This window comes from Micropterus dolomieu, linkage group LG11 (genome assembly GCF_021292245.1).
Source record: "Micropterus dolomieu isolate WLL.071019.BEF.003 ecotype Adirondacks linkage group LG11, ASM2129224v1, whole genome shotgun sequence".
Lineage (NCBI taxonomy): Eukaryota > Metazoa > Chordata > Actinopteri > Centrarchiformes > Centrarchidae > Micropterus > Micropterus dolomieu.
The window spans coordinates 17,348,116-17,370,913 of NC_060160.1; the positions used below are offsets into that span (position 1 = coordinate 17,348,116).

General features: G+C 39.1%; 1 protein-coding gene and 1 long non-coding RNA gene across 2 annotated transcripts in view; both read left to right on the forward strand.

The window, feature by feature from the left end:
- The first annotated feature begins 3,054 nt into the window (after positions 1-3,054).
- On the forward strand, positions 3,055-8,640 carry LOC123978508. The gene is made up of 4 exons (XR_006826990.1): positions 3,055-3,594; positions 4,649-4,721; positions 5,590-5,745; positions 7,418-8,640. It is a non-coding gene; the product is annotated as an uncharacterized LOC123978508 (long non-coding RNA).
- A 1,978-nt stretch (positions 8,641-10,618) lies between these two features.
- tmem63c (transmembrane protein 63C) overlaps positions 10,619-22,798 on the forward strand; it is a 30,987-nt gene continuing 18,807 nt past the window's right edge. The window contains exon 1 of the mRNA XM_046063635.1: positions 10,619-10,838. The gene's annotated coding sequence lies outside the window, so the exon portion shown is untranslated. The remainder of the gene's footprint in view (positions 10,839-22,798) is intronic.

Consider the following 22,798-nt stretch of genomic DNA (forward strand, 5'->3'; position numbering starts at 1 on the left):
AGTTCTGGGAGAAATGGAACAACCTAAACAAAACCCAGCAGGATGAATTGGCGATCCAAGATGGAAATACTTGGATTAATCACTTTAGTGAATTATACAGTAATATTACAAAAAATGATGATCGGTACAAGATATTCACAAAATGGAAAACTCTGGAGGTGGTGATAAAAAACAACCAAAACCCTCTAGATTACCCGGTAACAGAACAAGAATTAACAGAAGTCATCCTGTCCCTGAAAGGAAAGAAGGCTTGTGGTTTTGATGGAATCCTCAACGAAATGATCAAATACTTAGACCATAAAATCAGATTGGCTATACTAAAACTATTTAATACGATTCTAGCAACTGGAAGTTTTCCAGACATCTGGAACAAAGGTTTAATAACCCTAATTCAAAAATCCGGAGATAAATATAGCTCAAATAACTACAGAGGAGTTATGTGTATCCAGTAACCTGGGAAAAATATTCTGCAACATCATTAATAAACGACTTGTCAACTTTCTTGATGACCACAATATTCTGCATTAATGCCAAATTGTTTTTTTGCCAAATTGCTGCACAACGGAACATATATTTACCCTCCAGACTTCAACTGATCAAGAATCACACATTAAGAAAAGAAAGGTATATGGCTGTTTTGTTGACTTCCAAAAAGCCTTTGATTCCATCTGGCACGAGGGCCTTTTCTATAGGCTACTTGAAAGTGGCATTGGCGGAAAAACATATGATTTGATTAAGAACATGTATACAAAAAGTGAATGTGTCATAAAGATTGGAAACAAACAAACAGCGTTCTTCTCCTTCTTCTTCAGAAACAATACAGTAATCAGGTTACACACAATTTCTATTTAGACACCACTAAATTACAACATACAAAAAACTACACTTACCTTGGCCTTAATATTACATACACAGGAAACCTCAACATGGCTGTGAAAGATCTGAGGGACAATGCAAGGAGAGCTTTCTATGCAATAAAAAGAAACACTAAAATCAATATTCCAATTGAAATCTGGCTTAAAATTTTCCAGTTTATACTAGAACCAATAATTCTATATGGTAGTGAAATTTGGGGGCCAAAAATAAATAATGAATTTGACAATGGGATAGAATCTTTCCATACTGAGTTCTGTAAGAGCATCCTGCAGGTGCAGAGAAAAACACCAAATAACCTGTGCAGAGCAGAGCTCGGCCAATACCCCCTCTTACTAAAAATACAGAAAAGATCAATTCAATTTTACAATCACTTAAAATCAGTTAACCCCCAGACATACCATCACAAAGCCCTAACATACCAGGAGCTGAAACCAGAGAAGAGTCCCCTCAGCCAGCTGGTAATGATGGGTAATCTATAAACCAAATTATCAACAAGCAGAAAGAAAGATATATTGAATACTGGAAAGAAACGACCAAAACACAAAGTAAATAACAATGGTATCTGACCCTAAAAAGAGAATTCACACTGGCAAATTATCTGAGCACAATAAAATGTCCTAAACTAAGAAAAATGTTGACAACATACAGACTGAGTGAACACAGCCTGGCCATAGAAAAGGGTCGCCACAGACAGAGCTGGCTACCACAAGAGGAGAGACTCTGCTGCCAGTGTGACACAGGACAGGTAGAGACAGAGCTGCACTTTCTAATCTCATGCCCTAAATATAAAACACTAAGACAAAAACACTTTGCAAAAATTTCCCAAATATACCCCGATTTCAAATTTATATCAGACACGCAGAAACTCCCCTATATACTGTGAGAAATGCCCAAATGTCAAATAATTGCTGCAAAATATGTCTCCTCATGCCATGAAGTGAGCACAGCCAGTGGAAACTGGTCTGATAAATAATTGTAAAAATGTTCGAATTATTATTATTTTGATTGCTTGACATTTTAGTAATTGTTTTGTTTTTACATTTGATACTGATTTCTTTGTTTTTTAAATTATTATTATTATTTTTTAATCTATTTTTTTTCTCTATTAATATACACACACACACACTTACTGTTTTATTTATTTATTTTATTTTCATTTTTAATATATTTTTATTTTTTTAACACAATAATACGCTTTAATTACTTGTTTAATTAAATGTATGAGGTTGATTGTTCTTATGTAGTTTGTATGATGCTTTGGCAATATTGTTGTTACACATTCATGCCAATAAAGCTAATTTGAATTGAACTGAATTGATAGGATGTTTGATATAGAGGAGTCAAGGCTCGTTTCGCGTGATGATGCTTGTATAAATGACCGATGACGTCCGAGTTTTGTACGTCACTTTAAAGAGGTGGTATTATGCTCATTTTCAGGTTCAAAATCTTAATTAGGGGTTGTACCAGAACAGGTTTACATGGTTTAATTTTAAAAAAACACCATATTTTTCTCATACTCCACATTGCTGCAGCTCCTCTTTTCACCCTATGTGTTGTACGCTCCTCTCTTGAGTTACAGAGTGATGCATCTTACTTGTATAAAATCTTTGTTGGGAGTTGCGCATGTGCAGTTCCCAGGTAAGGACTACTAGCCAATCAGAAGCAGAGAAGGGCAAGCGTACACTGATTACTACGTTGACACTTGACACCTCTTTTCTAACGGCTCTTTTTTTTATTTAACAACTATGCGTGGGCCGAGCGGTCGAGATAAACGTCATCACATTTTGTGCGCGGTGGCTTCTGGGACAAACCATATATGGAAGTTCACATTTGTCTGCGGTCTGTAGCTGGACCCTTCTCGAGAAGGGCGGATCGTAAGAAACAAGGTAGTGTGATACAAATCAAAGCCGCTTCAGACTGTGATACGAAAAAAAGTACCTGGAAGCAGGTACAGGTACAACATTTCTACAGTGGAAAACCAAACAAAGGCGAGTCGAGCCAAAGGGCCTCCAGTCAGACTAGCTTGGTTTGAGGGCGTGCCTGATCCCCCTAGACGCTTGGCAAGCTTTATGACGTGTTTTCATTGTGACGTCACAAGTAAAGGAAGTGAAGGACTGGACTACAAAGGAGCTGTTTTCAAGCAGTTCAGAGCAGTGCTTTCTGTGGGAGATGGGAACTCCCTTTGGGCTGGACTTTGGGCTTTTACACTTTGCAAACCTGTTACATGCACAAAAAAGATATATAACTCAATAAAGGAGGGGGAAAAAGCCAAAAAGCATAATACCACCTCTTTAACACCGGAAAGGATTTGACCGATTCGAAGTTTTGGCGCCAAATATTGCTGAAATATGAAGGGGGCGTGGCGTGAGCAAGGGCGCGACTGGAGGAGCTTGACGTCACCATTGGAGCTTGGCTGAATTCAGCGCCGACAAAACGTAGCAAAACATATGTTTTTAAACAGAAACAGTGGTGCCTTGAACACACAGTTGTGTAGGCTTACTGCATTTTTAACCACGGCTGTGTTTACAAACGTATTGCAGCTGAACACCTCTGACACGCCCACCAAACGGGGAAGCTCGTTGCGCAGCATTGATCATATTTGATCCTCTATGATCTGATCATAGGCTGTGGATCTGATCCACTAAATCCCCCAAATAGTAGGCTATGAAGAAGAAGAAGCAGCAGCAGCAGCAGCAGCAGCAGCTGGGAGGTAGTTAGGTAGGTAAACACAGCAAAGTTAAACGTTTGATGTTATTGCATACTTAAGTAGCTTAGAATAAATATTTTTAAATAAAAGTTAGTTATTGCAGTTGTTTAACTTATTAATCTTAACCCTTTCCAACCCATTTAACCAATTAATTGCTATATATTGCTATGGCAACCGGCATAGTATTGTAGACGAGGTTTTTGGATTAAAGATCCACCTGACCTGGCCCACACACCCGGACCACACAGAGGAGAGGAAAGAGAGCCGGGAAAGGAGCCATGTTGGCCCAGCTTGGACTTAAATCTGCTCCTAAAGTTTCGGTCTGGACAAAATGGGATTCATGTTGACCAAGCAACGGAATTCAGAGACTCTTGTGCCCACATCGTTACAGAGACCTGCCCCATTAGGAAACAGGATATAAAGACACACACTCCTGTCTACATCAGTGGTGATGAGGTGGAGCAGGTGAAACGTTTCAGGTTCCTGGGAATCAGCATCACATAAAACCTCACCTGCTGTATTCCCGAACAGTGCTACGTTACTAACTCAAAGCATTAAGGGTGAAGCACTCAAAAACAGTTAATAAGTAAGCAATAAACAACCAAGTTCTCTTTAAGGCTGTGTAGGCAATTTGTTTCTACAACACTTTTTGCCATATTTGTTGAAACTTTCGTTATATACCAATACATATTAAAAAGTTAGGTGCTTTGAAAAGGAGATTTGGACCAAATGGAAGTGACTGTCACTCAGGTCCCTTTTATTTAGCCCTCACTGATATAAATGGGATAGACAAAATATCAGAAACACCAGTCTATGTGATCCAAAATGATCGTACAGTTTCAACCAAAACTGAATGTTTTTATGAAGGGATGATTTATTGTAGGATTGTTGGATTAGACCGCAATAAATTTAGCTTGATGTACCTAATAAACTGGTGACTAAGTCTAAATACATTTATCACAACAATAAACTCCCATGCCCATATCACATGTTTGTGAGAAGTGTTTACATGGCCTTTTGTAAGCTAATCAAAAGTTGGTGTTCATATGTTGTGTGCCCATTAAGGAGTATAGAGTGCTGCTGAAGGAATTTCATCTTGCCCATCATCACCTGACTTGCAAAAGCAGCTCTGATATTGGTGAGTCAGATAAATTATAAAATATTGTATTTAAAAAAAAAAAAAATCAGCATTTGATGATGTTCTTGTTGACTGGACTACAGCTATCCAAGGTATGTTATCAATTTGCATATTTCTGCGTCAATTGCTGGCTTGCTAATCAGACAAACTGTGGGATATTTTAGCCCTGACTTGAGATGTAGGAGGGATATTGTACTGTTTTAGAAAAGTGCATTAGTCCAGCTGTGACTGTGAGATTTTATAATGAATATGTATATTTAGCAATTTAAAAGTCTCATAGATTTCTTTTAAACATTTCAGAATGATTGGCAGTTATCAAAAGCCAAGATAGAACACATACAACAGTAGCTCTATTACAGCATTAAGTGCAAACATTTTTCACGGTAGACTCTGTTAAAGGCTGTTATTAACTTATGATGATATGGTTCAATGACTCCTTTATGGTTCTTAAACTATTTAGTACTTGACTGAAATTCTGTCTCAAACCTGTTCAGACCAAAAATGGCACTGCTGAGAAAAAACACAAGGTTCTGTGTCAGTGTGGGAATGTTGCTTCAGATAGAAGCTAAATGATGAAATATTGTACAATTAGTCCAGTTTAAAATATATTTGATTGGCTAACTCAATTCTTAGCCACATAATCTTTCATTTTGATGCTGCAAAACATAGGTTAAAGAAATTAGCAGGACAATCCTGCATTTTCTTTTCTTGTCAATGCAGTGGTCCATGTCCATTTCTCAGGTAAAAACTGTATTCTTTTTGCCATGTAGTCAGCCATCCTGCTTAAAACAAGTAATTGATGCATGATGTTCTCCTTTCAAGGCCCAAGTTGAAAATCATTAATCTACATACATTTATGTGTTTGCAGGTGTTTGCTGAGTTCCATGACTTTACAAATGTTGAACCTATGTAACCAATTCTACTGCAAGCTTGAGAGATACACACCACAACTGATTGCCCTGTACAGTCAGAAGGCCAAGACAGTAGAGGCTCTGCAGAGAGCTTAAGGATTCATGACTTTCGGGTGAGTTTAAGATTACCTTTGCCGTAGCAACAATGTTGATCACGTAATGTGCAGTCAATACAGATTGGGACCTCTCTACTGTAATAGTGAAATTTGATGTTGTTGTCTTGTGATGACAACATGAGGATAGAGCCATCTACTTTCAATTGTCATTCCTCATTTGCATTTATTTTTGTAAGTTTTCCGGTACATGGTCACTTTAAAAGCATTTTACAAGCTTATTTTTTAATTCTTGGGCTGCCTTGAACACATAAGAAAATCCTCAATTTCACTCAGGTTTTATGTGCTGAGCATGACCTTTTTTTTTCTATCCGTTCAAGAGACCAACTCCATCCATGATCAGTAGCCATGCGGTCTACTTGCAGTTGCAGACACACAAACAGAGAGAGATGTACTATAGACCTTCTCCACAAGCAGCTCACCTGCGGTTGTTAACACAGAATTGTGGGTGAAAAAGTTCAAAACGCGAGCTGTGTTTTTTGGGCAGTGAAACATACAGCTGACAATGAAAGTCGAAAGCGAACAGATAGCAGTCTGTATGTGTCTGTTGCTGTATGATACAGCAAGAGAGAAACTGAAAAGGGCTGTGCAAGCTGGTGTGTGTGCAACGTTGTGCAGGAGAGAACCGTAGGTGCTTGTGCGAATCTCCACATCCCAAAAATGAAAACTGAATACCTACCCATTGAAGGAATAGTCTGTGACAGTTTGTCTTTTAAGTTTTAGTTTTTTTACAGGGTACCAGTCAGGTCTCTCTCCTGACATTTAAGATTTTTATGTTTACTGCACAAATATCACAAAGGACGCATGTATAAAATGTACACCCTCGCATTGAATTATAAAACAGTTTGCTAAGAAAAACCAGTACTCAAAGGTTCAGTTCACAACAAAAGTATTTCATCAAATCTCAAAATAACACAATGCAATCAACTCAAAATGCACATCAAGCCATAGTTCAATCCAGTTTAACTAAAGTAGCAACATAAATTCACTCCATCACAAAATATCAACATAAATTCAGTCCATCACAAAGCTGCACAGAAAAAACAAAGAAAACTGGCCAGAGCAAGAGGTTTTGTTGGACTTACGACCAGAGACAATAAGAACTGGACAGCGGTGATTATTGTACTCAGCGGTGGTATAGAGGTGGAATATTTTGCCGGTTTCAAGGGATTTACTACTTAGTTTTACCTCTTCATCTAAAAAAGACTGTGTTGCTGCGCCACTTACAAACTCTGCTTCTCTTGATCCTCTCTCTCTCTCTCCTCTCCATTTTTCCACACCTGCTCTTTACCGGGGAAAGATTCAGCAGTGGCCCAAACACAGGGCGAATCAGTGAGTCCGATGAAGATTGGGTGTTTATGGGGCTTTGCAATCTAGTTGCAGGTTGTCACAAGTCGAATATTCGGGTCCAGCCCTACTGCAATGGCTTATAAATCTTTTTCATTGTCATGTTTAAGGTTATGGTTAGCTTCTAATTTTCATCCATTGTTTCAGTCACTGCATTTGTGTAAATTTGACTTGTCTTTAGGTAGTTGCAGCTGGATGGATTTGTTGTTATTGCTATCAATATTATTATTATTTTAGAATTACATTGGTAGAACTGTTACACTATATGGCTTGATGTGCTGTAAAAATATTTGTATAATAATAATTATTTTGATTGTCAATCTAGGAACAACATGAGGGAGACATGAGATGCCGTCCAACCCTCCATGCCCTCACAGTGGACCTGCTAGAGGATGACTGACTTCTTCAAAACCTGCAATTGAAGTACTCAGTGTACTCACAGAAATGTCAATATCAACGACAAGTAATATATAATGTACTACGGGTAACCAACTTGAATGCCTCTTCCAGCAACTGACAGGTTTAAAGAGATTAGGGCTGAAATGATTCATCGATTAATTCAATTACTAAAAAGTATTGACGCAAATTCTTTGTATCTTCTTCCAGCACTGCCAAGCAATCTGTAGAAGCTTCAATTATAAAAATCATCGTTAGCTGCAGCCCTAAAAGAGATTAAAGGATAGGTTTGTGTTTTTTGTACTCTATCTCAGAACAATGCTAAAATATGATGTAAAATATGTGATGTGTTTCCACCCAAGTGAAAGGTGGCTGTGGATGGATTTGTCTGTTTCTCTGGGGGTGGTGATGGAGCATAAGACACATGCCTTTGGTGTGAGAGAATTCCCCCCTGTGACACTTCCACCAATGTGTCCCTGAGCAGGACACTTTACCCCTAGTTGCTCCAGGTGCAACCTCTGACATATATAGCTATTGTAAGTAACTTTGGATAAAAGCGTCAGCTAAATGAATAAATGTAACTCATGTACAAACTTCTGAACTGTCCGTCTATGTTTACTGCAAGCTTACAGTGAAGGATATTCAAAACAAAGGTCAGTGTTCTTTTTTATATTGTTCCATTACCTCGTCTACCTGACTTAACAATTTGCATAGTTATTTTAAACAATATTTATTAGCTATCTTTATTTTCTTATGATTCCATAAAGTTGAATTTCTTTTGTTCATTTATTTTAATTTATTGGTCATTTTTTTTCGAACTCCGCATTTAAAGCTCCTTTTTATATTATTTAAGTAAAAGTGCTGCTGATGGAATAAAATTATGCATAGTTGCATTTTCCACAAAACACAGTAAAGTAAGTAGTAAAAGGAAATTTTGTTTAGCTCAGACGACTTTGCTCAAGAGATTGAAGTTATTATCACTTAACACCAAAAAATCTCGTTAAGAATCTGGAAATAGAGAATGTTCAACATTATTGCAACAACAAACGAAGACAAATTGATTATCATAATTGTTGCTGGTTAATTATCTGATCAAGCAGTCAGCTTTATGCAAGATGTGCCCTATTTTGTGTCCGTTAAATGTAGAATTGACAGAAGATGTTTAAAGTTTTGATATTGATTGTTTAATAAAGAGAACTTGAATTGTAATAATGGAGTTGTATTCGTATTTTTGAGGACTACTGTCTGAAAATGGGCATTTTGTAAATCTTAAGTTGTTTAGTAGTAATTTTGTTGAGTGAGTTTCCACAATTATTATTTTTTGAGTAGATTTCCCTCAGAGTATAAGTTGTGCACAGTTACATTTATTGAGTAAGATTCAGAGGAATTTAATTTTAATAAGCATCAGTGAATCAATGAAATTTATTATGCAGAAATTAAAGTTTTTTTTTTAAATGTAAGTATTATATTTAAGTATTATTCAGGTTTACAGTGATCAATAATCAAAAGTTAAATTAGAGTTGTTAAATTAATATATCAAGTATGATACTGTACACAAGCTAAAAAAAATTTATTAAGTAAATATCAATATTAATGAATTAAGCAATATTATTTCTTAAACCCAATTCAATCTATATTAGCCTACTTAACCTCATTTCAGTTGGGAATAGTTTTTTTTCTTGTAATTATTGTATGTAGGGTTTCCCCTCAGAAGCTGATGAAGTAGCACCCAATTTTAAACGTCTTAAGACATTCAAAATGGCGACACGCTATTTTAAGTCTTCTAAAGATATACACATTTCACATATTAATGCTAGAAGCCAAATGGCTCAATTTGCCTGGTTTTAGCACCACCAGGCTACTTCAGTAGTGTAATGGATAAGCCAACTATTAAGAGTGAGTAAGAACACTGTCACTGTTAGCCTACTCACTGCACTGCAGTGTAGTTTCCCCACCCAACCACACACACACACAAACAAACACAATCAGTATGAATAGCAAAATGAGACAGTTGTGAACAAACCATACTTACAACTATACACTACATCTGGCCATTTTGTATAGATCGTAAAAAGAAAATATGTTAGGAAAAACAACATCAATTAGAGTAACCTATAGGCTGGGGATGTGAGGTGAAGGGGAGGATGGCCTAATGCCCAGCGGCCCAGCCCCTGAGTTGGGAATTCATGGTGGATTCAATCCTGAAACTCCAAAGAGGAACAATTGTCTAGTTTAGTGAATATTATAGCTCCAAGACAAAACTAAGAGGGCTAAAAAAGGCTCAACAAATCCTTCCGCTACTTCAGCACCTCGGACAGCATCCCCCTCAACCTCCTCAAACCGCCCACTAGCTGTTCAGTCTGTTGAAATCATTTCAATCAATACAGTACAGTAATTCTTGCTGATCAGCAGAAAGTAGTTGATAGTATTGTGCAAGTAGTGTAAGAACCTACCAAATCCAGTGTCTTGAACTACTTATGGAATAAATGGTTTTATCCTACATCAAGGTAGTTTGTTCTAGGTATATCTATTGTGAGTCTTTCGTCCTTTTTCAGCCTGAATAGGAGTGCATCAAAATCTAAGCGGCTGCTGCCTTGTCCAAGTTCTAACAAACAACGGGCTCACTATACTGTACTGGAATAAAAGTATAAAGTGGTATGAAATGGAAACATTCAAGCAAAGTACAAGTACCTCAACCTCACGTACTTAGTTGCTTTTCACCGCTGGTTGTTCATTGCAGGCCTACCAATCACGTTTATTTGACTTGATAAAGTGAAAGGACAGGAAAAAAGACTTGCTTTTAGACAGTCTGGGTTTAATAACAGTAGACGTTTGAAACAATGCAAGAAATACATTTTTCCAGTAGGTGGCAATACATTCTCGATTATTTTACCTCTTAGTCTGAGTTCTGTCAGATTGGTGATAGGCCTATAGATTTATTATTATATTTTGCTGTTACTCAGCAGCGGAACAAATCCACACTTTGTTTACCTTGTGTGTCTCATTGCCTGAACCATTCTGTTCGGGGGGAGGGGTTTAGCTTTAAAAAAAATATATATTAATTTCATCAGCAAAATAAGCCATTCTAATTAGGCAAGACAATCAGATAGGCTAAGTAGGCTATACATGTTGGGTCGATGATCAGTAGCCTATATCCTAAAATTAGAGACGAAAACAGGATTTCGGAGATTAAACACAGACGCTCCCTTAGCAGCCTTCATGGCAGGTGTTTAATTGTCAGACGGCCCCTGAGTAGGTGGGAGTTTCTCTTGTTTCTTGGTGTTCGAGGGGAAAAAACACAGGAGCATCTCCATCGTCACCAGACGCCAGCGACCAGGAAGCTTTGTAAGGTGAGCGAAGGGAATTATAAAACTAATGTATCCCTGTTGGTGATCTAAACGCGGACTGGGGGGTTTATTGCGCTATTTATTGCGCAATCGTTTTTCATCAAGTTACAGATCTGGAGGAAGGTGGGTGTGCAGACTGTGGTGAGTGCTGCAGTAAGCGGGGGGAAACAGAGTCGCCAAAAATTGCCTCATTAGAGAGAGAACCACCCTTTCCTTCAATTATTAATTCCCCGATTTTAAAAAGAAGTGAAATGTAAACGTTTAAAAGCTCCCTGCATCGTGGTACAATGATGTGATTGGTTGGTTAGGATGAGGATGTTTCTGGCAACGTGTCAGACTATTGCACTCAAAACAGATACATTGCTCCTTCTCACTACAACACCTATTGTTCCTCATGGAGTTAAATGGGTGTTAGATCTTCAATGAGCACCCATAACTGCAATTTTGGGTTCATATTGGGATGATACTCATAAATCTTTAGGCTTCCAGCCATGCTGTGACCATGCTTTCTTCTCCCTGCTGTAGTCTTGTTGTTCAGCCTGAACTCTGTTGGAGCTGCACAGACACAAAGCCTTTATTGTTCAAACGAGCAAGTAGTGTGACCTGTTGAATCGATGCTAATTCTACTGCATATTCACTAGTTTTCAACACTGTCTGACTGGCTCTGTTGTTTGCTCCTGAGGGTAAACTGAGCTCATGGATGTTTATTTACTGAGTACATTTTTCTTTGACATAGTTGCAATTTATGTTTATGAATATGCATGCATGTGTTTTGATTGAATCTTTTATATGTGGTCTTGACATTGAACATGGCAGACTCCATAGCTGCCTTGTCCAAAAATTCACAACTCCGGAGGTGGCCTTTAAAATGCCAGATTAATAATGGCCTTCTGACATTTTACGGGGTCACTCGAGGATAGCATCTGCATGGCAGTACTCTGAAAAATATGTCATGCCATGCAGGTGAGACTGAGTTTAAAACAGAGAATTTTCATGTGGAGAAAGGTCTTACTGTTTGAAGTGGAGAGTGGTATTTAGGCACTTTTTTAAATGAAGACACAGAGAGTCCTTTTACATTACTAATATCCCTGACAAACGTTACCGAAAAGTTGCTTTCTCAATGAAGTGCTGACAGTGTGCAGGAGTTTACGTCTTTTGAGTGTTTGATAATCAAAATATTTTCAGAGGGTTGTCACTTTAAAATGTTATCCAATGCTGCAAAGGGAAGAGAGCACAGTAAGTCTCCCAAGAACAGAGAGCAAATGAATGCTGGTCATCTTTGAGTATCACAATGACATAAATATTTTAGGAGACTCTTAGCTGAGATTGAAAAAAAGGGCTTGCAGTAGTGAGATGTGTATTGTGTACTTGTACAGATCACACGTGCTGAACAGGCAGACAATAAAAAGTGCCACGTAAACATAAGCCTCCTTTCCATGGATCCACTTTATCTGGTTTGCTTGTTTCAGGACTGTGTTTGTTTCGGCACCTTGAGCAGGTGGACAGCTCCGGCTGCACAGAATGATCTAACAGTAAAGACGGTGGAGTAGTTGCACAAAGATCCTTTGTGGTTTCATTTCTATGGTGCAAAGTATCAAAATTACATAATCTGCTCTGCTTCACATGGAAAGACACAGACCAAAGATTGTGCAGATGAGTAAAGTCCACTACGTAAGGCTTAAACTGCTGGGATGTCAAATAACAAAGCAGTTAGAGTAGTCGGGTGACTTCATTCTTGACCGAGTTTGGAAATTGCATAAAGTTAATTAATCTTAAATCAATGTTCACATGTAAGAGGGTTATTCTGTCAATCTTATACCTTAAAGAGTTCAGGACTGTGGATAGGCCCCCAAAACAAAGTACTTTTTCTTCTAGGAATCATGTATATGTTAATTTTAGTGTCCTTTGCCACTGGTTTTGAGTTCGCAGTGTTCTATGTTCTATATAGAGGTTGATTGATAAAAATCTTGGAATGTCTGTTTTTTATGTCTAATCCTATAAATTTAATAGACCAATCAAGTCTTTTATCACACCGAAATGAAAAAATCATAAAAAATCCACGATTATTATAAACATTTCCCCAAGTGGCCTAATACACTCAGAGATATCAAGGACTTGGGTACTACAGGCGGATAAATTGTTGTGTTGTTACAGTAATGAATGAGAGTTAGCTCTACACTTCTGAGGGGGACAGCCCATGCTGTTAACAGATAGCACCAAACAAGCATCTGTGTTCTTTTTCCCCTGCCCTCTCTGATAGTGGTGATGACGAGGGTGGTGTTAATGGCAGTGAGGTGTGTGTATGTGTGTGTGTGTGTGTGTGTGTGTGTGTGTGCGTGCAGTACATCCACAATTGCATCATATGTGAGATGGAATTCTGTGACTCAATTCCCCAGCCACATGTCACAGGGCTGCTGGGTCTGAATAAAAATGTCGGAAAACACTTTGGCGAAAACCACTCGACGGAAAATCAAAGAAACAAAATATCAGACAGCTGATGATATCATGTTGAGCTGTGAAACCTGCATTTGTATTCCATCTGCCATCTAACCACACCAGTTATGTACTACAGGCTTTGTTCCTTTTAGGTCTTTGGTGTAGAGTAGGCTTCCTGCTGTTTGAGATTCCAGCTGTGAAGTTTCCTGCTGTTCCCTGGGGGTCCGTCACGGTGATGCCAATGCATGCAGCATTGTCAGTGATTTATTGTACACAGATACTCACCAATAAAAGACATGCTGCCATACGCTTACTAGGACACCAGGAAGCAGAATCAGATATTTACAGCCATAGATAGATATCAGACTCTCTTTATCTTCTCACAAGTGTTACTGACTGTTAGGCTAGTAGTCCCATCTGATATACACTACTGTTCAAAAGGCAGGTATTAGGCAGGTGTGGGAAAGATGCAGTAAACTAAAAATGCTTTCAAAAATAGACATGTTAATAGATCGTATTTATCAATTAACAAAATGCAAACTTGCAAGGAATCTCCACCATGCTTCACTTTGCTTGCACACTCATTCTTGTATAGCTCTCCAGCCCTTGGGCCAAGAAACTGCCTTCTGCTACAGCCAATTATTTCAAACTTTGACTCATCAGTCCAGAGCACCTGCTACCATTTTCTGCACCCCAGTCCCTGTGCTTCTGTGCGTAGTTGAATCGCTTGGCCTTGTTCCCATGTCGGAGGCTTTTTGGCCCCAAGTCTTCCATGACGACCATTTCTAACCAGACCACTTGACAGTAGATGGGTGTACCAGGGTCTTACAGTTTTCTGCCAATTCTGAGCTGGTGGCACTGCTGGATATCTTCCAATTGCAAAGAGAAGTAAGCATGATGTGTCTTTCTTCTGCTGCAGTAAGTTTCCTTGGCTGACCACAGCATCTTTGGTCCTCTACGTTGTCCGTTTCTTTGTGCTCCTTTAAAAGAGCTTGGACAGCACATCTGGAAACCCCTGTCTGCCTTGACATCTCTGCCTGGGAGAGACCTTGCTGATACAGTATAACTACCTTGTGTTTTGTTTCTAGGCTCAGTCTTGCCATGGTGTTTGACTTTTGGCAATAAATTGTCTTCAGCAGCCTCAGCATCATTAGCTGAGTTTGGCTGTTCTTCTCTCAGTTCCTCACACAAAGCTGTTTCTGTTTCAGTTAATGATTGTGTTCCAAGCTACGTATTGAGTTGGTGATCATTAGCCCCTGTCTGGTATAATTGTGTAATCACACACCAGATGACATGCCTACAAAATCCGTGACCTTGTGCAAGTGTACGTAGAAGATACACAGCGAATATTAATTTTAATTAAAAAAAACTGTTCTCTCATTTTGGATTTTGTTAATTGATAAATATAATCTATTAACATGTCTATTTTTGAAAGCATTCTTATTTTACAGCATTTTTCCACACCTGCTTAAAACCTATGCACAATAATGTACCTGCAGGAAGCGATCCTGTAGGTACATCAGATGTTGTGATATGAGCAGACTTTGTCTTCTCGGTTGGCTGTGATTTAGATGCCCAGTGATCTTTAAATGACCACATTGGTGGTTTTGCATTTATTTTATCCATTAACTACAAATGGCATATACTTCCAATTGGAACTGAAACAATCAGTCAATAAATGTTTTGTTCTAAGACAGGAAATGAATCAACAACCATATTGATAACTAATCAATTGTTAATTTCTTTTAGTCTAAACATCTGTGGGTTACAATTGGTCGGACAATACAACATGGGCTCTAGGAACTTGTGGCAGCTCTTTTTTACTTTCTTGTGACATTTTATAGACCAAATGATTAACTAAAAAAAAAAAAAAAAAAAGAATTGGCAGATTTATCAATAATAAAAATAATGGTTTCAGCCTTACTTGAAATTATTGTTGACCATTTTCTAAAGCTTACCACAAGCTTTTACATTTCCTAACTTCCCAACATCTACTGTCGGCCATTATTTTCATTACAGTATGAAAATTAGCTTGCAGAGAACTGATACTCCGGCAACGATTCTTTGCACTGAGAAGCTGTGTTTTCCTTAAAAACCCACCAAACAACATGAAACAGTGAGCAAACATTGATGCTGAGAAAAGAATAACATAGATTTGGACATTTCCTGCATTGTTGCTGTTGTTAGACTGTTGAACTGTTAAACTGCTGAGTCATTATCACAATTACAATACTTAAAACTAATTAACAAACCTTAAGCACACTTCAAGCCTTGAAGTTCATTTTCATGTGATATCCAAATAAATGGAAACTACTGGCTTCTTGGAAGGTAGAAAATCAATCCAAAAACTCATGGTATGCTTTGAAATATGGCAGTAGTGTAATTTTAAGAAGGAGCGTAATTAAACATGTGAAAGATTATTGGAAAGCAGAGTAATTCCTGCAATTTGACTCCAAACTACAAACATATTAAATACATTTAATAAATGATGTATACACAATTATTTGACTAAAACATAGAGAACCACTGGTATTGTCCATCAATATGTTACTGAATATCCATGCCACCTTAGTAAAAATGATGAATAGCTTAGATACAAATGCCAGTAGTAGGGTGCTATTTTTGTTATACAACTAGGATAGTTATTCTTGACATATTTTTAATCATTAATATGACAGAATACTTAAATGTATTGCAGATGAAGAATCGTGCATATTCATTTCAAATAAGAATATAGCTTAGGCAGTGACCAGCAAAAGTGGTACTAAATGAAGAGCAGTTTGGGAACTGAAAGAGCCGGCTCTCAGAATGGAGCGGAGCCATAAGATCCGGCTCCCTTCAAAGAGCTCTAATTCACATTACTAATGGCCAGGGAGAGAAAGTGATGATGCAAGCTACAATTGTTTCCATATGGCTCTTTTTTATTAAATGTATGTGTGACATTATTGTCAGTATGCTCATACATATTGTATTTTGATTGATTGTATGTTCCTTTAAAATATGCTTTAGATGCTTACACAGAGTGGCGATTTCTCTGAAATAATATCGATGATGTGATGTTGGCACTTTTTTTTGTAGATGTCGTAGTGATGGTAATTTTGACTCTGATACTCGATGGCCAAGTTTTAGGATCACCTCCAGCAGATTTGTAAAAGTATGTGGGTGATATCTTCCAGAAGATTGGAGGTATGCAGAGAAAACACAGACTGAATAGGTTGTGTGGTTACGATTGGGTCTGAGTCACACATGTTATACTGAAGCCATCACTGATGCCAGATGGGGTCTAATGAGGAATGGCCCAGTCCACACAGCAGCAGCAGGGCAGACACACAGCACTCCCCTGGGGGCCTACTGAGCATGTGCAGCCAGACAAGAAGCAGGTGTTTGGTTTGTTGTGCACGGCCCGTGTGTGCAGTCTTTGCTTCAGTCATGCTATGGCTCATTCTGCTTTCAGAAAGAGGATGGGTTGGGGAACCTGCATTAACTGTGTTCTCTGAGCAGACACACCTCGGTGATCTGTGTTTGTGCGTTATGTGATAGAGAGAGAGAGCAAGGTATGAAAAGAGTAAAGCCCCCGCCCTCCTCCACTGAGCAGGTGGTGAGCAGATTGTGCTAAAACCTCCGCCTCCTCCCGCCCCCCGCCTAGGGCTGAGTCTGATAAGGGTTGCCCATCCACACCCCCCAACACCACCCTCCAACCAAAAACCATCACAGCAGAGGCCTGTGGCTCCTGTAGGGTTGAAAATAAGATGTACTTACACATGTCATCAGATGAGATGCATTACATGCATATGGCCAAAAGTGTGTGGACGCTGCTGTCTGATTTGATATTCAGTTCCAATTTAGGGAAATAACTCTCAATGTTACAGCATACAATTATATTTTAGACAATAGTGGGCTTTTTTGCATTTTGCAGCAACAATTTGGGAAAGGCCTCATGTGGCAATGCCCCAGTACACAAAGCCAGGTGCATAAAGAAATAGTTCTCCCAGTTTGGTGTTACCTCAGCCCCATCTAACACCCTTGGGATGAATTGGACCCAGGCGCTATAGCCCAACATCACTGGCCAACCTCACTAATGCTCTTGTAGCAGGGAGCAAATCTGTGCAGCCAGGAATTTGCAGGAAATGCCTTCCTAGAAAGTGAAGGCTGTTTTAGCAGCATGTTAATGTTCAGGATTTTAGAATTAGATGTTGAACAATCACGTACAGGTGCATGTGAATGAGAGCAGTGATACGCTGGAGAAGTCTTATTACACCCCTCATGTGATTTTGCAAATGTGCTGTGATTATATCTGAGCTCTGCTTTGAGAAGACATTTTTAAACCATTATTCAGCCCCTGGTCCTTTTGGATTGATGGGGGGCTTACCTGTGACCTGCAGGGGGTAGACAAAATAATATAAACTCCCATGAAAAATGACTATGAAAACTCTGAAGTAACATAATCTCAACTACAAATGCTGCCACGAAGGTTGGGTGTCAATTTGTTGCATTTGCCAGCCATAAAAGAGCTTTGTCATTCAGGGTAACTGCAGGTGCACTGATCAGAAAAAAACTGCACAATTATTAACTATGTCAAGGGAGCGTAGTCTTGAAATGTGAGACATATGCTAAACACAACAAACTGCATCAAGAAAGAGATGTTGCCTTTTTAGGATGCTCCCATGCCTCTCAGCATACTACTAAGTGAAAGGCACAGTGAAAGTTCACCGCATCATCTCATGTCACCGGATTTTTATTGGCTTGTTAACAGTTTGTTAGAGAAGGATTGTTACAGAATACATGTAAACCCCAGAATTTCCATAATCAGGGTCTAAGTTTTAGATTAACATGCAGAGAGTACAGCTAAAAATCGCTCATGCATATTCTACCAATTCTGGGCCTCTCAGAAGATGTCGATGACAGGGGAAACGTCAAACCTTTCTCTTCCACGCAGGTATCGCTGTCTTAAGCAGAGAGAAGAGCCTTAACCAGCACAAACAGATCAGCAGCAGGTGAAAACTGCATGTTTAACAAGGCTGCAGTCAGTGCAGTCAAGAAGAGAACAACAGCTCTGAAGCAATTATTCTTTTATTTATGGTGATTGCAAGTTGTCCTTGGGGGTAGTCTTTTCTCTCACAGTGGCTGGCAGTTGCTAAGGTGCAGAGGTGTGGACGTTAACGTAAGTTCACGCTTTATTTATGGTACATGTCTCTGGCAAAACAGGGCCATCTCTCTGTCTCATTCCCTCAGGCAGGTAGATGTATCCAACTGAATGTTTGACGATGTCCACCAAATGGTTTATGTTGTTGATGAGGCTTTGGTGCGGCTGGGAATCCAACCCCTTTAAAACATGTTTAGATGTAAACGTGTTTCCTGTGTGTGTGTGTTTTTTTTAATATAATAACATAAATTTAGTTTCTCATTCCAGCATGACAAAGCACTTAATAAGGTATTTGGTGAAGTGATTTAAAGGATTGTAAAAGTGAGTAGTAAATGCCTTCGCACTTGGTTCGGATATTGGCAGGGAACTTATTTCCCCAGTGTTTTTAGCTAGGCTTGCAGCATGGCTCCTTGAAGGGTAATGTCGGTCAGTCACTACTTTGGTGTAGACTCAAACATAACAACTATTGGATTAATTGTCATGATTTTTTGCATAGACATTCATGGGCCCCAGAGGATGCTGCTGTTTTGGCAACTCATTGACTTTTTATTAGCAACACCAGCTATTTTGTTTTTTTTCAGTGACATGGTTTAACAACTGTTGGATGGATTGCCATTGAACTTTGGTACATATATCCATGGTGCCAAGAGGATGAATCCTAATGACTTTTGTGATCCCCTGACTTTTCCTGTACCATGAGCCATGAGTAAAAATTGTTGGATGGATTGCCATTATATTGGTACAGAACATGTATAAAAGAAGTGGATGTAGTCACCGTGACGTCACCCATTGGTTTCTGGACTGCCGTTTTGAAGCCACGAGTTTAACCGTTAGGCCACTGGCATAGTTGGTGACAACCAAAATAATGTTGCTTTTAGACAATACGTGAAGCTACAGCAGCAACTGATTTAATCAAAACATTATAAGGGAGGGATGATAGACATCTGGATTGAAGTTTACTATAAATTAATTTTGAATTAAGTAATTATGAATTTCTGACTTACAGTATATTTGTTTTGTCTCCATCACCTCAGGGATAATATCACTCACTCACTCACTCACTCACTCACTCACTCACTCACTCACTCTCACGCACACACAGAAACAAACATGGAGATACCTCAGCTGTTTTCTAGTGCAATGAGCAGATTAACTGACATGAGCTAGCTTTTTCCTCTTTACAGCTTTCCCCTTTTTTTCTGCTTCTCTGACTCAAACTCAGGTAGAAGTCATCACCAGCTCGAGGCTCCAGTACTGACTTCAGCATCTGTTATCATAATAGTCAAACTGAGCACAGAGAATTCACTCATGCTGCCAGCGGGAGGCACAACAACGTTGCTTCCCAAGCCAAACATCAGTTTGTAATCTGCTGCGTTGGCTTGGCAGCCTGATTCAGGGATGAGGAAGAGAGAAATGAGCAGAGGGAAAGGATTAGAAAGACTTCAGATTTGCCGAATCTCAGTAAGCTGGAGAGGAAATGGATACCATGGGATCACTGTGAGCATGTTTGAGTGTTTATATTTGAGGGGTTAGACAGAAAGTATGGAGTCTCATGGTTAAACTGCTGAGTCATGCTGTGACGTTTGTCCAAATGTTGTGTGAAACCACACCATAGTCTGCCTGTATCCTTCAGCATCCTGCTCTGTTCTGGGGGTGGAGAGGAAGAGTTTCACTGTTAGCATCAGCAGCCGGTAGAATTCAAAGTGAACGCCTCGTCTGATGCAGGAAGAACAGCTCAATGAGCCGATAAAGGTCTGTTTATGCTTCTGCATGTCAAACTTTGTTAGAGCTCAGTATGCTTCCAGTTCACAGCTAGTTGTTGTATTTTCTTCCATAATGAGGCATCATTTCTGTTTGATTCAGCTCCTGTTGCTGTATGTCACAGTTCACACAGTTGCTCATTGATTTGTTTGCTACAATCAGCTCGTCTCAGGAATATAAAAATAAGAACACTTTTTTTACAGCAGCTTTCCATTTTAGGCTTTTTTAATACGATGATTGAATTACTTAAAAAAAGGTCAACGCTTGACGGTCAACGGCTGATTTATTGTTCTATTGTCCACACAGCTTTGATATCTCCTGAAGATAGCTGGTTGGAAAACGTGTTTCCAAAATGACAATTTTAGACACAAATCTTTGCTTAAAATGTATCATCCAATAGCTGTTCAATATAAATAATCTAGTCCAACTACAATAGCATAATCAAACTAACATAATGCGTGTGATCAACCAGCTATTGAGAGTTGGAGTCTCAGTTTTATGTGCTTCTCAGAAAACTGCATGCTCTCTCCTTGAACTCTAAGTCCATGTGGTTATTATTCCATTTTTAGCTGTAAAATAATCCTTTTGTGCATATCGGTGGCTTAATTTATTATTGGCAGAGAGAGAAAGCATGATGTATGGTACATCGGCTTCTAACACAGCTCTGCAGACTGTGTGTGGGTCTGTGTGCGTGTGTACGTTATGGATTTGCTTTGTGATCCATCCTCAGAGAATCTCCAGTTGTGTCCACGGGGGAGGCTCAGATGCTTTGTATCACGGTATCTAAACAACCTTTACAGTTTCACAACAGGAAATATGAAAAAGACTACAGTGGTGCAGAGAGAGCTGCTAAAAATTACTGGGTTGTATTTTTAGACTTCTGTACATCTCCAGACCTCTCTGACAGTGTGATGTACAGCCAGTCCAGCAGTACTGTCATTGATCAGCTCGCCTCCCACAACAGACATCTTGCTGTGGCTTCTGTTGCACAATAAGCGCTATTTGGTAAATGCTTCACAAAACTGTAATGGTGCTTCTGAGGAAGTGACATCATTAGCGCAGTGGTAAATCACACCAAGGCTGGGTTCGGTAATGTGTGCCAGTTTGGAGGCCTGTGGCGTCCTCTCCCATTTCTCACTTATTTCAATCTCGTGTTACCTCACAGCTCTTGTAAGAGCTGGACAGCAGAGGGCTGTGATGCAGTTTTGGCTGACATTTACTACTGCGCAGGCCACTGTGTGTTTACTACTGAGACCATCGTTCTGTCACAGTAATAGCATCTCTGAATATATCGTGGAATCTCATTTTCCTCATGAAATCTGATGACTGATGTCTTTCACTCAGGTGGAATCGCAGTATTGATGCAAAGCTTTGTCAGCACTCTGCTGCTGCTCCATTTCCCTGTTTATTCAGTGAGGAGTGTACACAAGCTGAGCAGCTGGGAGTCGGGACTGTATTGATCAAAAGTGAGGAGCTTGTGTGGTGTTGGAGGACAGATGGTTCGGGCCTCTATTCTGTAGTCATGGCAGTGTGAATGAGCATATCCTGTACATGTGTCTCTAGACAGAGGGAAACATGCAGAGAGTGGCTATAACTGCCAATCCTCAACACGTTGTTCAAAACTGCAGTGGAGTAAACAGTTTAAGCTTTTACTCTTGTGAGTCTTGTTCTCGTGAAACTATTTTTCTTCATTCTAACAGAAATATGTTCTTCTCTATGTAGTTGAATAGGCTCATTAGCATATTCATGTTACATATTATGGCTTTTTAAGAAGCCTCCATTGTATTTGTCATCCAATCAGTTTGTCGCTTCCATGTGATGTCTCCACTTCTATTTATCAGATAAAGAAACAGACACAGATCAATGGCTGCTAATGGGCTGTGATGGTCATTAGACTGATCCTATCACAATTGCACTTAGAGTGAGTGGCACAATGAGTCACAACAATTTTATGTTGAAAAAACAGACTATCCCAATGTTATTGCTTATTACCAGCACCACTACCTTACTGACTGTATTCATTAAAATGCACAAACATCGTAATTCTCAGTCTGTGTAAATACAGGCTTGTATAGGGTGAGTAGGTATTGAAAAGATATATGACAACAAATGACAAGACTTAAAACTCCTGGTTAAAGGGGCATTATAGTTTTCAGCGGCCTTTAGCAGTGCGGTTTTTATTTTGCAATCAGATACGTGCTCGTATGCTTGCTTTCCTCATCCACTCATGAACTTCACGCAAAGTGCTGGAAACTCATGTAAACTCCCACTGCAACGTTACAGTAATATTTTTATAAATTTAAGCAACTGCTCAGTGTTAGCGAGTGAGCTAACGTTACCTAACTTGTTTCACATGATTTGCAGTAATGTTAGTTTACCTTTCTAATAGGTTGAAAGTCAACTGTCATTATGTCTTCACATAGGATCAGGCATACTGGCCGTCAGAGGTAACGCAAAAACCCCCGAAATGTGGATCATTTTTACGTGAGATTACAATCCCTTCACACACAGGCAATAAAAAAGTGATTAATTTCATTGAAAAAATATATATAGCCCCTTTTAAAGTGAGACATGCAACTTTTAAGAAAAGAAATAACAAATTAACACGATGAAAAGCCTTTTC